The 15,377-nt window shown below is 48.3% G+C and overlaps 4 non-coding genes across 4 annotated transcripts; 1 reads left to right on the forward strand and 3 right to left on the reverse strand.

The window, feature by feature from the left end:
- Positions 1-536: 536 nt before the first annotated feature.
- LOC138226096 (U1 spliceosomal RNA) lies at positions 537-700 on the forward strand. Its single transcript, XR_011184380.1, has one exon. It is a non-coding gene; the product is annotated as a U1 spliceosomal RNA (small nuclear RNA).
- Positions 701-1,335: 635 nt separating this feature from the next.
- LOC138226127 (5S ribosomal RNA) lies at positions 1,336-1,454 on the reverse strand. Its single transcript, XR_011184411.1, has one exon. It is a non-coding gene; the product is annotated as a 5S ribosomal RNA (ribosomal RNA).
- A 2,955-nt stretch (positions 1,455-4,409) lies between these two features.
- On the reverse strand, positions 4,410-4,480 carry trnag-gcc (transfer RNA glycine (anticodon GCC)). The gene has a single exon. It is a non-coding gene; the product is annotated as a tRNA-Gly (tRNA).
- A 3,222-nt stretch (positions 4,481-7,702) lies between these two features.
- trnas-cga (transfer RNA serine (anticodon CGA)) lies at positions 7,703-7,784 on the reverse strand. Its single transcript has one exon. It is a non-coding gene; the product is annotated as a tRNA-Ser (tRNA).
- Positions 7,785-15,377: the final 7,593 nt, after the last annotated feature.

A 15,377-nucleotide genomic window follows, 5' to 3' on the forward strand; every position in this document is an offset into this window, starting at 1 on the left:
CAGCTAATGCGGAGCACTTGTTGGACTGGCATCGAAAGGACGTGTGCGCACGGAGCGAGCCTTCCCTGCTGCGGAGCGCGGGATCTTTCTCCCCCCCTCCCGCTGCAGGAGTTGTGTGCACTGCAGCGGTGCCGAGAGAAAAGCACAGAAGGCAGCAGGCTCTGGAGAGCAGGTAAGAGACGGAGCCTTGTGGGCAGGCGAGCAGGCCCGTTTTTTGGAAATTGCTGAAAAGGTTTGTTCGGTGTGTGGCAGGCGCACGTCGCGAGCTTGCGTGGCGATCTGCCGGTCTGGAGTTATGCAAATGAGGCCGAATTGCATCCCGGGACATGCTGCGAATGCGCAACGGCGACTGCAGATGTGTAGGAAACGGCGCGCTCGTTTTCTCGTTTTGCCCACACTTTTGAGTGTTAGTGTGGCGTGTGAGTGTGTGAAAGAGTGGGCCCAGCAGGAGGCGGTGGCGTGCGGGGCGAGGAGGTGGCCTAGGCTGTGCGATTTGTGCTGTGGGTGCGGGCCGCTTGCAGGGGCCTGTTTAACTCATACTTACCTGGCAGGGGAGATACCTTGATCAAGAAGGAGGTTCACCCAGGGCGAGGCTCGGCCATTGCACTCCGGCTGTGCTGACCCCTGCGAATTCCCCAAATGTGGGAATCTCGACTGCATAATTTCTGGTAGTGGGGGACTGCGTTCGCGCTCTCCCCTGATGTGCTTGGTCCAAAATCAGATACGGGAGGGTTAGGACACCACGAGCTGCGTGGCTGCGGAAGGATCCCGGTTCGACAGGAGTGGACGCCGCTGCTGGTTCTCGCTGGCTTTTAGTTAGGGGTCCGGAGAAGCATCTCAAGCTAGTTCCACTACTCCTTCCGGACGTTCATTCCCTTTTCAAAGTCAGTCGTTTTGCTGTAGTCTGCGTTCTTTAGGCTGATTATCGAGGTTAGCCTTTATTTGGTCATGGGGGGCCTCGGTACTGTATGCTGAGTCTAAAGACAGTTTCACCCGTTTTCTGATTGCTCGGTTCTGTACCAGTGCAGACATGTCAAACAGTGAATGGCTGTACCTCTATTGTATCCGTGCTCAATGAATGAAATCGGTAACAAATGAATATATGTCTAGTTATACGAAAAACGAGTGGTTTATCGACTCATCTTCATTTGCAGATTTAGAGGCAGCTTCGATATTCGTTTTACAGACGGGTTTTTTTTTTGAATATGGGTCACACACATGCCACAGCAACAAAACATCTCTAGAGATGAGGCTATAGATCACCTTTCCATCCTGCAGGTTTTCCTCCCAAAGCCTACGGCACCAACGGCGACCCCTGCTGGCCGGGAGAGCAAAAGCTTACAGCACCTGGTATTCCCAGGCGGACTCCCATCCAAGTACTAACCAGGCCCAACCCTGCTTCGCTTCCGAGATCAGACGAGATCAGGCTTGTTCAGGGTGGTGTGGCCGTAAGCGAAAGCCCTGGCGCCTGACTCGCTACTTGAAGCTGTGTGTGGCGGGGGCTCCGTGCCCCCCGAGCGGGACTGAAGGATCGTTCGTGTGCAACTCTTTGGAAAGGAGCTGCTTTCCAAATCGCATTGCGTGCCTGGATGTTGGGGAATGCGCTCCCTTGTGTTGGCTCGTCCCGCACTGGAGGAGGACAAACAATCTGCACGGAGGAGCACCAGGCAAGTCTTCACCAGACAAAAACCTCCAGTGCACAGCACTCTGGAAACATTTCGGGGCTTTCGCGTGTTTATTTCAGCACGTAAAGCGCACCGGTCCAACACGTCGGCCGGGCGCGCGGCGCCTCCGCCCTCTTGTGGCCTTGCGCCGTCAGAGCAAGAGGCTCCTTCTCGCTGCCCTTCCGCTGTGTTGCAGGGCCCCGAGAGGGAACCCGGAGCGCGCACTTTGTGGGGGGCGGGGGACCGCGTTCGCGCTCTTCCCCCGGTCTCTTGCGCGAGTACTAAATCTCACGGACAGGGGGGCCTCGTCATTGATTGTTACAGGTGAGACGGGGATTAGGAGGAGACCCCGACTGATGGGTAAAGGGGAGCACTAACACCAGAGGGACACCCCCGGCGTCTCTTTTTGAGAGACGCCCTGGGGTTTCCTAATGGCCAAGGAGGGTCGGGACCTCGGTTTGACGCCTCCCCTGAAGGACGGCGCCTGTTTGTGCAGCAGAGTGTCGCCATCAGGAGGCTGGGGCGTAAGAGAGCCACACAGCCCGCAGGGTGAACGCTCCCTACTGGTCCCAGTCACACCTCTTGCAGGAGCAGCAGCAACCGGAGCTTTTCCGGGGTGGAATCTCCCATCCGGGTGCCGGCCAGGCTCACACCTGCTGGGCTGCCCCGGGGGTGAGCCCAGTCGAGAGTCGCAGGGCCAGATCTAGTCACCGGGGAGAAACGATACAAGTGAAGGATTGCTCGGCTCTCGGCACTTGAAAAGACCGACAAATGTCTCGTTCCCGCCGGAGCTGAATGTACCCGCATGTGTGGTGTCGTCTTCTTCCCCCGCCCCGCTGTGTTTGCTGTATTGTCTCTGAAGCCGCCCCCCCCGAGACGAGACGGGCTGTTCCTGTGCCCTAATTAACACTTTACAGGTGCCATTCCCCGGCATTGTGGCCATTGTCGGTGCTCACACGCGATAAGATAAGGCGGAGGAGAGCAGGGCATGCCCAGCGGCAGACATTCAAGGAGGGGGCAGTGCGAGGTGAGGTGAGGTGCGACACGCCGGGGCCCCGACGCAGCTAATGCGGAGCACTTGTTGGACTGGCATCGAAAGGACGTGTGCGCACGGAGCGAGCCTTCCCTGCGGCTCGCTCCGTACCCTAAAGGTACCAAAAGTCCACTAGTATAAGCATTAAGTCACTGTCACTGTCACCCCTGTTACAATGTGATTGCTACATATCTTCATTTCTTTGGTTTTTATCCAGTGTGTTGAAGTATTTCACAACACTACCTGTAGCCCGTCTGGAAATAAATCCTCATTCTGATTATTGACCTGGGCATGTACCAATAAATCACTGAGCATATATATATATCACTGTGTTGATGCTAGAGACCTTTATGTAATATTATGATGCTAAAATGTCATTTTCACATATATTAATGTAATAAATGATTGCTTATGCTTTATAAACAAATCTAATTAAAATAAAAGCTTATGTTTTGTATTTATCTTGTACCATAGAACATGATTTTCTTTGTATTTCAAGCCCATAAAGTGTCCAAATGACACACTACATGATATAAGGAAGATTATCACATGCATATCGGTATTATCTTTCTTATGAAAATGCATTCCTTTCATTACCTTTTACTTTTTAAAATGAACTCAAATTGTGTATAATGTAATAATTTAAGTAGAATAGATTCTAATAATATAATGATCCAGTGTGTTGCACTACTTCACTGCTTCACTGCTCTATGCCGTCTGGAAATAAATCCTCAGACTGCTTACTGCCCTGGGCTTGTACCAATAAATTACAGGAGCACATCTATATATCACTGCGTTGAAGCAGGAGACACACAATCACTGCAAACACATCCTAAATACAGTGTTCCAGCACCTTTGACCTCATCCAGAACGTATCATTTCTTGAAAGGGATTGCTGTCCGAATGCACATCTGAATCCCAAACAGAATCTCTAGTAAAATACGATCATTTGTGAAACAGGTAAATGACCGTCTCAGGGGCCCATTCCTCATTCTCAAGACACATCTATGCAGTACGTACACCATGCATTGAGCAATAGGGATTAAAGACACCACAGGTAAGGTTAGAAGTCATTCTGACTATATTCTAAAATATTGGACTCATATTCTTATGATGGCAGTCACTTATGATAGTGACAGAGACGCTGTGTTGCAAAAGGGCGCTGTCTTTTGGATGAGATGTAAAACAGAGGTCACAGCGAGCTGAAAAACACGTTTTGAAAAGTGTGCTTTTCCTGCCCCAGAAGTTAAATGGGGGTGACCAAAGTTGCCCAAACGTGTTTATTTCTGCTGAAAAACCCGTTTTGACAACTTCTGCACAGTGGGGTTAAGGGCTGACTCAGTGGGCTCTAATGAGCCAGGCAGTTACATTGGGATTCCAAGGTTTGAAAAAACACGTTTATTTCGAGCTGAAAAACAAGTTTTGAAAAGTGTGCTTTTCCTGCCCCAGAAGTTAATTGGGGGTGACCAAAGTTGCCCAAACATGTTTATTTCTCTGTCACTATGCTGGGGCATTGGGACCCGCACAGACCTCAGGGTGAATGCCCTCCCGCCGGCACCATTAACACCGCTTCCAGCTGGAAGCTTTGTTTTTCCCTGTAGCTCACCCTTATCCGGGTACTGACCTGGCTCACACCTGCTTAGCTTCAGTGGGTTTTCAGTTGCGAGTTGCAAGGGGATGCAAGTGATGGAGCCGCTCGCTGCAAAAGCCGCTGTATTGGCCGGGAATCGAACCCGAGCCTCCCGCGTGGCAGGCGAGAATTCTACCACTGAACCACCAATGCTCAGTGCCTGGGCCTTCAAAAAAGACGCTTTTTTGGTGCTCTGTGCAAAACGCGTCGACATCTGCAAAATGCCATTCGCGGACACTGAAGAACTTATTTCCAAGGCAGCGGGTACAAGCGATTGGGCGTTTTAAAACCACCAGGAACAGCAAAGAGGCGCGCTTCTTTGCTTCTGCCGAAACACACCGACTGAAGGCGGACAACGTAGTCGGCAGGATTGGAACCTGTGCTGGGAGACCCCAATGGATTTCTAGTCCATCGCCTTAACCACTCAGCCACGACTACAGCAAGCCCCACTGCCGCTGCGTTCTTGCTACAATCTTACCTGGATCGCGAGGCGCCGGCGGAAGCCTATTTCAGTCGTTCTCCCTTTCAAAAAAACATTTCCAAAATACAAGCCTTGCAGACAGACACGCCTCAGAGGACTTAAGGGTGGCTTCATGTCGGAATGATAAAGTCTCCCCGTCCGGACATGAAAATGCCACTTTGTTACACACAAAAAAAGAATCAACAACAGAGAAATGCCCACAAGCATTTGAAAAGCCGCACCACGTCGCACTTGAAATAGCTCTTACATTAGTGGTAGACGCAGGAATCGCCTTTTTATTTACGCTCTTACCAACGCGATGGAAAGCAAAACAAAGCAAAGCAGAGCAAAACAAAACGAACAAACGAAAACCCTCACGTCCCGCACTTGCATATAACGCCGTTACGAGCCCAAGCGGTATTGTACGTCATCCTAGCACTGCACCCCGGGGCGTACGGTATATGGGAACGAGCACACGCCACGAATCGTTTCGAATCACTCCCTACAGCTGTAAGGCACCTTGAAGCGTGCACCCCCAACATTCTTCTTTGCGCATCTGTGAAAGGTAAACTCTTGAGCAAACTCAGAACCAGCTCTAAGGAAACTAATCCGATTAGACGTTACTTTGACTCATCTTTTTAAGCTCAGTGCTGGATTGCTCAAACTCCAGCTAGGGTTAGGGTTAGCATTCCCACGCTACTTAGACACTTTGTTTACGCTCAGTGCTGGATTTTGGGAACTTCAGGACGAGTGGGAATTTTCTCCTATCTGTCAATTCTGTATTGTTTTGGAGACTCTTGGCTGCCTATGTTGTACAGTGCAGCGTGAAGGAAACATTTTCCAAAACTGTCAGCTCAAAAGTTGTAAGAAAACCTCTCCAGCTGCTTTAACTCTTCATTTTCGTCATTTAATGTGACACTCGATGTATAACTGGAGCCTCACATATGCAAATGGTGAGGCTCCAGTTCGACACCCAGTTCGACACCACTTTACAGTATATGACAAAAGCATGGCAGACTGTGCCGGACCGGCAGATAACTTCCGCTTATTTTTACCATATTAAACATTGGAAATCCTCCCACTTGCATTTGTGACACTTGATTTTGGCTCCACCTAAGACACTCTTAAATCTTCAAACACTTTTCTCTTCTCCTGCAACACTCTTGTCTGTCGGCACTATGTGGCAGCGTTGCATGACAACCCCTCTCACCACGGAAAGGAACCTAACAGCTTCGGTAAGAGAGGAGAAAAGGACCTGGCCCGTACGAGGCTCAAACCCATGACCTTGGCGTTATTAGCACCACGCTCTAACCAACTGAGCTAACCAGCCTCATAACAGTGCTTCTCTCTGTGCTGCAAGAAATCGAACTCAGGGAATTTCTTTTGTCCTCCTTTGAATAGAAAGCCGTGTAATTCAGTGTACGGGCTTTCTCGCGCAGTTTCATGGTTCTTGTAACCCAAATCCTACACTGGCCTGAAGTGCCCCCCCATTTCACAGCATTTTTCAGCTGATTTAAAATGTACCTAAAGGAGAAGCATTATTGAAGACCATCAATTACCAAGAGCTTTTGTCAAAGGTTTTGGTGGTCATTTTTAATGACCACAGAGCGCTGTGACCTCGGTTTTACATCTCATCCAAAAGACAGCGCCCTTTTACAACACAGCATCTCCGTCACTATACTGGGGCATTGGGACCCACACAGACCTCAGGGTGAGCGCCCCCCCGCCGGCACCATTAACACCGCTTCCAGCTGGAAGGTTTGTTTTTCCCTGTAGCTCACCCTCATCCGGGTACTGACCTGGCTCACACCTGCTTAGCTTCAGTGGGTTTTCAGTTGCGAGTTGCAAGGGGATGCAAGTGATGGAGACGCTCGCTGCAAAAGCCACTGCATTGGCCGGGAATCAAACCCGAGCCTCCCGCGTGGCAGGCGAGAATTCTACCACTGAACCACCAATGCTCAGTGCCTGGGCCTTCAAAAAAGACGCTTTTTTGGTGCTCTGTGCAAAACGCGTCGACATCTGCTTCCAGCTGCAAAATGCCATTCGCGGACGCTGAAGAACTTATTTCCAAGGCAGCGGGTACAAGCGATTGGGCGTTTTAAAACCACCAGGAACACCAAACAGGCGCGCTTCTTTGCTTGCGCCGAAACACAAAGACAGGAGGTGGACAACGTAGTCGGCAGGATTCGAACCTCTTTCTGTCTATTATATACTAAATATTCTCGTCTGTCTCTTGTTTGTATAGAACTGAATGTCCCTGACAATGTACTGTTAGTTTTAATTGAAGAACGGCATTTGTGTTCAAATATATCAGACAAGTTTACGTAACTGCTCATGCGACACTCAGTTGTAATTAGTCAAGAAATAAAGTCGAACAACAGCTGCGGGTTTGATTCTGAACGTATCAGATTGCAGCACCTTTTACTTCAATTGACAAATGATAGAGATTCGAAGAGAGATCCTTCAGACCAGCAAGCAAACCCACGGCTATTTCGGTTTTATATCTAGGCAACGTTGGTGTCTGCAATAGCATACATGAAAGCGTGATGCAATTTCTGTGGCTACATTTGTTGCACGTCATGCACAGTAAGAGTGTTTCTAACACCAAATAAAAAGTCAACAATTAGCGATCACGCCTTCTCCTCAGTTAACCCACTGAAACCCTTGCTGTTAACAGTTCTTTAATGCGTGCTTTACGAGCACCTACATATTGTGTCGGTTCTTTCAGTTTTATTCTTTAGGTTTTCAAAGGCATAAGTAGAACACCAGAGGTGCGAACGCAAGATGTGTGGTTATCTGAAGAACTCATTTCCATGGCAGCGGGGCCAAGCAATTCAGCGTTTTTATAGTACCAGGAAAGGAGAAGCAGCACTTCGCCTTTGCCGCGCAGGCACAAGGAGACGTACGGCAGATGCCGTAGTCGGCAGGATTCGAACCTGCGCGGGGAGTTCCCAATGGATTTCGAGTCCATCGCCTTAACCACTCGGCCACGACTACAGCAAGTTTGCCATCGCCGCATTCCTCCTTTAATCTAACACGGCGTGCGACGTGGCTGCGGAAACCTTTTCAAAGTCGCTCTCCGTTAAAAAAAATAAATACCTTTGACAAAATACGTGCCGGCAGACAGACACGCCTCAGAGGGTTTAAGGCTGGCTTCACGTTCAAATGATAAAGTCTCCCCGTCCGGATGTCAAAATGCAGCTGAAAAGTATTGCATGTTCATGTGTATTGCATGTGAAAGTATTGCATAATTGTGTCTGAAAATGAGCAATGGGCACCTGAGAGACTCATTTGCCTGTTTCACAAATGATCATATTTGACTAGAGATTCTGTTTGGGATTCAGTTGTGCATTCTGACAGCAATCCCTTTCAAAAAATGATACATTCTGGATGAGGTCAAAGGTGCAGGAACACTGTATTTAGGATGTGTTTGCACTTATTCTGTGTCTCTAGCTTCAACACAGTGATATATATATATATGCTCAGTGATTTTTTGGTACATGCCCAGGGCAATAATCATTATGAGGATTTATTTCCAGATGTGCTAGGGGTAGTGTTGTGAAATACTTCAACACACTGGATTGCAGGTTTAGACCCCCTGCACTCTTACTCCTTAAAAACCTGAAGCGTCTGGCGTCTCGCCGACGTCGAAAACCCCCCTCAGGCTGTACTCGTACTCGGCTAACTGCTGTGGAACCCTGCGTGAGCAGCCGCTGCGCCACGGTGACGGCTGGCGACCCACGGATGCCCCACTATCGGCCGGCTCCAGCCCCGGCTGGTCCTCTAGAGCCTCCCCACACGGCTCCTCCTCCCGGGTCGGTAGGGGGCCAGGCGGTCTCGGTGCAGGACCACCACTCTCCCCCGTGTTTGCAACCGGACATGGTAGCAGACCTCGCCCACCACCCAGAGTACCTCAGCGGGCCCCTCCCATGACAGCGCCAGCTTAGGGCTGAGGCATTTGCGGCGGCACGGGTTGTACACCCAAACCGAGTCCCCGGGCTGGAAGGCAGGCCCCCTGCAGCGCAGGTCGTAGTGCCGCTTCTACCGGACCCCCGCCTGTGTCAAGTGGGTCCGTGCAAAGCTGTGCACCTGCTGCATCCGCTGCCGCAGGTCCCACTCGTAGTCCGGTCCAGCCAGCGGTGCCGACCCGTCTCCGGGCAGCGGGCCGGAGACCAGGTCCACCGGGGTTCACATTTCCCGGCCCAGCATGAGCGAGGCCGGGGTGCACCCGGTGGATTCCTGGACCGCGGTCCGATACGCCCAGAGCGCAAGGGGGAGGTGGCGGTCCCAGTCCCGTTGGTGCCGGGACACCAGGGTGGCCAGCTGGGTGGTGAGGGTACGATTAAACCGCTCCACCAACCCGTTGCTCTGGGGATGCAGCGGTGTGGTCCGCGTCTTGTGATCCCCAGGCGCTGGCACACTCTGGCGAAGACCTGGGACTCGACGTTACGCCCCTGGTCACTATGTAACTCCTCCGGCACCCCCAGCCTGGCAAACATCCCCTCCAGCAGTGCATCGGCCACCATGGGGGCACTCTAGTCCGGTAGGGCGAAGGCCTCCAGCCACTTCATAAAATAATCCATGGCCACCAAGACGTAGAGGTTCCCGGCCTCGGTGCGCGGAAACGGGCCCAAAACGTCCACCCACACCCGCTCCATAGGAGCCCCCGCCTGGTGTTGTTGGAGGGGGGCCCGAGACCGCTCGGGGGGACCCTTCTGCGCCACGCACACTGCACACGTTCGGCAGTACCGCTCCACGTCCTGGTGGCAAAGACCCCAATAAAAATGGCCTCGGAGGCGCTGCAGGGTATTTTTACCGCCGAAGTGCCCCACGCCCGGCTGGCCATGCACTGCTCGGAGCACCGCCCCGCGGAGCGACCAAGGCAACATCAGCTGCCACCGTACCTCGCCACTGGAGGGTACCCGCCACCCCCGGCACAGCACCCCGTCCTTTACCTCCAAGGCCTCCCACAGGATGCACAGGGCCTTGACAGACTTTGGGTGTGGGGCGAGCTTCTCTCGCTTAGGCCGCACTCCGGCTACCACTCCCAGCATGCCCAGCGGTACTACGAGTGCCTGGGGGCGCTTCCTCCTCACCACCAGGCGAGGGCGTTACAATACATAGAATATGCATGTAAAACGAACAGATCTTATCAAGAGGGTTATCAGAATACAAAAGGTATATATTCAGTCAGTTACAAAGTGTTACACATATCAAGAGGACATACGTTCAGTATATCATTCATTTAGACCATTTCATAAATGAACCTGGTTATAACTTCTACATTAGATACTGAAAACAAGTACATAACTCTTAGGAATTAAATTGATATCAACTGGTTGGGATAACAATTGAATTCTCGAGCAGTAATGCAGTGAAGTTGAATACTCATCCAATCTCTGGGGATTCAGATCTCCTGCGGGCACAAAGAAACAGTTGCAGGCTTGTTGTTGTCCAATCCACGCTCTCTGTCTAGGTGCCAGGCTGTGCTGTGCGGGTTGCGACGGTGCGCTGCTGATGCTCACTGACCGGCTAGTTAGTGTTGGCTTTAACTAGCAAAGTTTGTGCACAGGAGAAAAGATGACTGTGGGTCCCAGCAAGTCAAGAAGAAGACCGGTTCGTTCCTGATGAAGAGCTAGTTCTGAATAGTGATTCAACTGTCCACAGTTCCGACCTGTTCACGAGGCCCGCTGCTGGTGCTAACCTCGGGTGGATCCTCTGGTTATTCTCTGGCAACCTCCGCTCTAGACCCTTAGAACAAAGGAAAGTTCTGGCACTCGGACACACTGGCCGTTCCGTGGTTGTCCGGGCTGAGTCTCAGGATGGTCAGGAGGCGCGCTGTGAGAATGTCCTGCCCTTGAGAGCCTTCTGCTCCTGGGCTGTCCTGCCCTGGAATTCTCCTTTGAATTCCCTTTAGAAAACTCCACAGAATTCTCTACTGAATTCCCACTGAATCTCTCAGGCTCTCTGTGTTGCCTGTTTTTACCTGGAGGAACTTCAGCTCGTTGATTGGCTGAAAGTTCCATGGGCATCAGAGTCCCACGTGGGTTACTCGGCCCTACCAGTCCCTGATTGGTTGATCAAGGTGAGATATGAGTCACTTACTCCTGACACTTAGGAATGCAGTCCAGATGTCCATCTGGCACTCCCTAGACAGATAGGCACCAATGGATGACCATTGATCATGATAGCCAGGCTTAGCTAAGTGCATCCCCCTTTGGGAGCTGTCCCTTATCAAGGGAAACCTTAAATCAGCCTGCATGAATAGTTTCTCTGTGGCTGCACCACAGAGATGAACAGAGAGATAAGGCCTAATTTGGGAAAGCTCAGAAACACTTAATTCTTTCTTATTAATAAGCATCGCCGCTACACCACCCAAAGCACTTCTAAAACAGGAGATTCGCGTTTGGGAATGCGCCCTGCCCTACAAATAAAACAGGTCTACGGGTCTGAAACCTGCTCCACGGAAAACAGCTCTGTTGCACTTTTGATCAAAGGGAGATTCGCTGTTCTTACTTTTTGATGACATAACACCCAAAGGGGCTTCTTTGGAGCTGGATTCCAACCAGCATCCTTAAGTTTCTTGGCAGTATCCTTTACAGTCCTCTGTTCGGTCGACAAGGGACTGAAGGGGGCAGCTTTCCTCACACATACAGTGCAATGTACTGTAGTGTTCCCGTTCATCGAATTCGCAGTTCTGCATCAGACCTCTAACTTGTTTCCTTAGCTTGGATTTAAGCCACGAAGCAGGCTTCTACTGTATAAACGTCTAGGGGAATCACAAACTATTTGAGAGGCCATCATCCCAGGGGGAACTGACAAAGTCTATCCCTAAACACCTAGCGCAGTCTCTCGAGAGACTGTCAAAAATCGCTTTCTCCGTTTGCGTTGCAAGTAAGTGAAAACGCGGTCTCAACCCAGAGCCACTTGGCAGCAGCGGCACGTAAATACTGTCACTGCTCGATACCAACGTTAGCCTATTATACCATGTTCAGCCACCGCTAGAAAATGTACGGCTCTAGAACCGGAGCAAACAACAGGATGGCCAACGTCAAACATGGAGAGCGACGAGAAAGGGATTCGAACCAATGCGTGCAGAGCACAATGGATCAGCATTCCATCTCCTTAACCACTCGGCCACCTCGTCGTGGAAGCTAGGCTGTCCGGACATGGCTTGGTGCACTCCAGATGATCTTTTTCTTTTTTTTCCCTCGTACTCGAGGGTCCTTTTCCTGTTCCACATGCGATTTCAACATTTTCCTTGGGAGATGTCAAGCCAGCAAGCCACTGCTGTGGTTCAGTGGCCAGTGTGCAGTTCAGTGGCCCTGTTGTACACAGAAAGCACATTGAGCTCCTTGGACATGAAAAGTTCCAGATAAAAGCCATTTGTCATCCTTTCTCTTGGTGTCGATGTTGCTATTGTATGTAAAGGTGGCAACTTGCTCCGCGAGCAGGCGGAGCAAGTTGCAATGCAGATGTGTCTGAGTGGTGTGTCCAAGTGGCTGCAAAAGGACAGTGCTCCCGGGGTGCTGTGGCTTAGTTGGTTAAAGCACTTGTCTAGTAAACAGGAGACCCTGGGTCTGAATCCCAGTGGTGCCTTTTTTGTTCCGTCTTCTCGAACAGAACGGGTCATTATGGACAACCGCCTACGGCTAGACTTAATTAAATGCAAGCATTCATTTCCTGTCTTTAACGCGACTTGTTTTTCTTAAAATGGATGCAACTTGCAAAACATGAAATACAAATCTTGCTAATCTGCGCTCGCGGCTGGCAAAAAAAAAAAGAAGTCAGCAATGTTTTTTTCTTTAACCTTAACCCTGCTAATGGAGAAGAGTTAAACGACCGAGTCTATGCAGCTTAAACGGTCCGCACGTCGGGTTCTTAGCTGAAAGGGTGGTAAATCACACTCACCCCAGTCCTTAATCTTTTAAAGAGGATACAAAATTGAACCTAGTCGCCACATCACATACATCCTGTTCAACGATAAATAGGTAACATCTGTAGTGTGCTCTCTGAAGGCACTAGTTCTGTAGGATTTGGGATTTACTGGGACAATTATTCATTGTAGCAGTAAATCACAAAATGATTCTTTTAATGGCTTTAGAATCCAACCTTGCGATATAACTCAAACAACGCACACACACAGGTACTAATACATGAGGATACATTTATTAATACATAGAATATGCATGTAAACCTAACAGATCTTATCGAGAGGGTTATCAGAATACAAAAGGTATATATTCAGTCAGTTACAAAGAGTTACATATATCAAGAGGACATACGTTCAGTATATCATTCATTTAGACCGTTTCGTAAATGAACTTGGTTATAACTTCTACACTAGATACTCAAAACAAGTACATAACTCTTAGGAATTAAATTGATATCAAATGGTTGGGATAACAATTGAATTCTCGAGCTGTCATGCAGTGAAGTTGAATACTCATCCAATCTCTGGGGATTCAGATCTCCTGCGGGCACAAAGAAGCAGTTGCAGGCTTGTTGCTGTCTAATCCGCGCTCTCTGGCTCTATGCCAGGCTTTGCTGTTCAGCTTGCGACGGTGCTCTGGTGATGCTGACCTTGGGGTTGTAGACCACTTGGATGAGGCTCTCTCTTGGAATCTTGCAGACCTTTAGGCGCCAATGGATGACCATTGATCATGATAGCCAGGCTTAGCTAAGTGCATCCCCATTTGGGAGCTGTACCTTATCAAAAGAAAACATCTTTAAATCAGTCTGCATGAATAGCTTCTCTGTGACTGCACCACAGAGATGAAGAGGGAGATGGGGCCTCATTTGGGAAAGCACAGCAACACTTAATTCTGTCTTATTAATAAGCCTCGCCGCTACAGTACGTACAGTTATAATTCAATCTGAATTAAAAACTACATGTCCCAGTTACCATGGTGGTGCTTGTGATCATTGCGTTTAACCAACGAAACAGGGCGAAAAATCAGTCACATGACTTTGTGGCTGAGGTTAGAAAGCTTAATGTATCAGCAAGACAGCAAAGACATTTTTCCAAGAAAGTTTAGCCTTTGTCACTAATGAAACCGCTAAATAAAGACATAAATATGGAAATTGACAATTAATTGACTTTTATATTTCTAAATATCACAACATGTTCGAATCCAAGTCATTTTTAATAACAATGGGTAAACTGGGTAAACTATCACAAAGCTTTAAAAAACTTAACATTTTTATTATCAACAAATTGTAAATACGATGTTTACATTGGCATTATTAATTTTTCACTTGAGTATATGGAGGATTGTGAGAGCAGACCCCCCCTCTTAGGCTACATTTTTAATAAGAAATGGAGGCTGTATGCGTTACAATATAAACATTTACTGTCAAACTTTAAATCAACAGTTGATTTAAAGACAATCTGTCAAAGTGCAATGAAACACAATATTGTTGTTGTTGTTGTTGTTATTGTTGTTTTTATCCTGTAAAGCGTTTTGAGAAGCCACCTTTAAAGGCGCTATATAAAGGCGCTGATTCTTATGGAATGTGTTTTCTTTCTTCTTTTTTTTTCAGCATAGAATAAACCTGTTACAGTACTTGATTCTTATGGATGCCCGGTTCCGCCGGGGATTCAAAATAAAACATGGAATCACGTGTCTAAGGAAATAGCATTATAACTATATCCATGCACAAACAGTAGCATGTTACATTATTAATTTGGGTGTCTCCTCTTGCCAGAAAGCGCTAAATTGCATTTTGAGTGCGGTTTTTGACTTTTTTAAAAATACAACCCATACCTAAGCTGATACTGTTTAGACTTTTAATTATTTTAAACTGTATTACAGCAGCACAATGTGCTTTTTCACGAAACCTAGAGTACTGAAATGTCTTGCGTTGTACAGCTTTTCAGCTAAATATATTTATCGCTTACACCTGACACTTGATGTGCCCGACAAAAACCAGTTGAACAGCTCTGTTGGAGGTTTGCAGATCAGATCAGATTCCCTTCCCCCCACAGAAAGACAGACTTATTAGTCGCTATTCACTGCGACAGCAGCTCCAATTTCAGGCGTAAGCGATAGATCCCAGTTTAGCCGATCTTGTACAGCATGTTCCAGTTTACTCTTATTAACCATATTAATTTTAAGTGCTTAATGCCATTTTTTGACCACGCACGAATATTCTTATGTCCATACCTTTTCAAGGGAATCAGTGTGAATTGTAATACTAATTAAATAACCGCGGGCACTTTCCACCCCCTCTGACAGCAGGAACATAACCCATTCTCAGCTCAGCAGCTCATTACAATATAGGGTGTTCAAATCTTTTGCTGCCTCAAAAAGCTTTAGAGAACTTAACATTTCTATTATCAACAAATTGTAAATACCACGTTTACATTGGCATTACTAATTTTTCACTTGAGTGTATGGAGGATTGTCAGCTGTCACTGAGAGCAGTTAATTAAATGTATTTTTTGATTCACAATCAGACAAATGCAACATAAATTGTTATCTTTGTCTTCTAAGTATATTAATAAACTTTCAGCATAGCTTTCTCCTAGTTTAGATTAATTTTTCTTGGGATTTTGGGATCAAACGTGGAAAGATTAGATTAGTAATC

This window comes from Lepisosteus oculatus, unplaced genomic scaffold (genome assembly GCF_040954835.1).
Source record: "Lepisosteus oculatus isolate fLepOcu1 unplaced genomic scaffold, fLepOcu1.hap2 HAP2_SCAFFOLD_112, whole genome shotgun sequence".
In the NCBI taxonomy this organism is placed as follows: domain Eukaryota; kingdom Metazoa; phylum Chordata; class Actinopteri; order Semionotiformes; family Lepisosteidae; genus Lepisosteus; species Lepisosteus oculatus.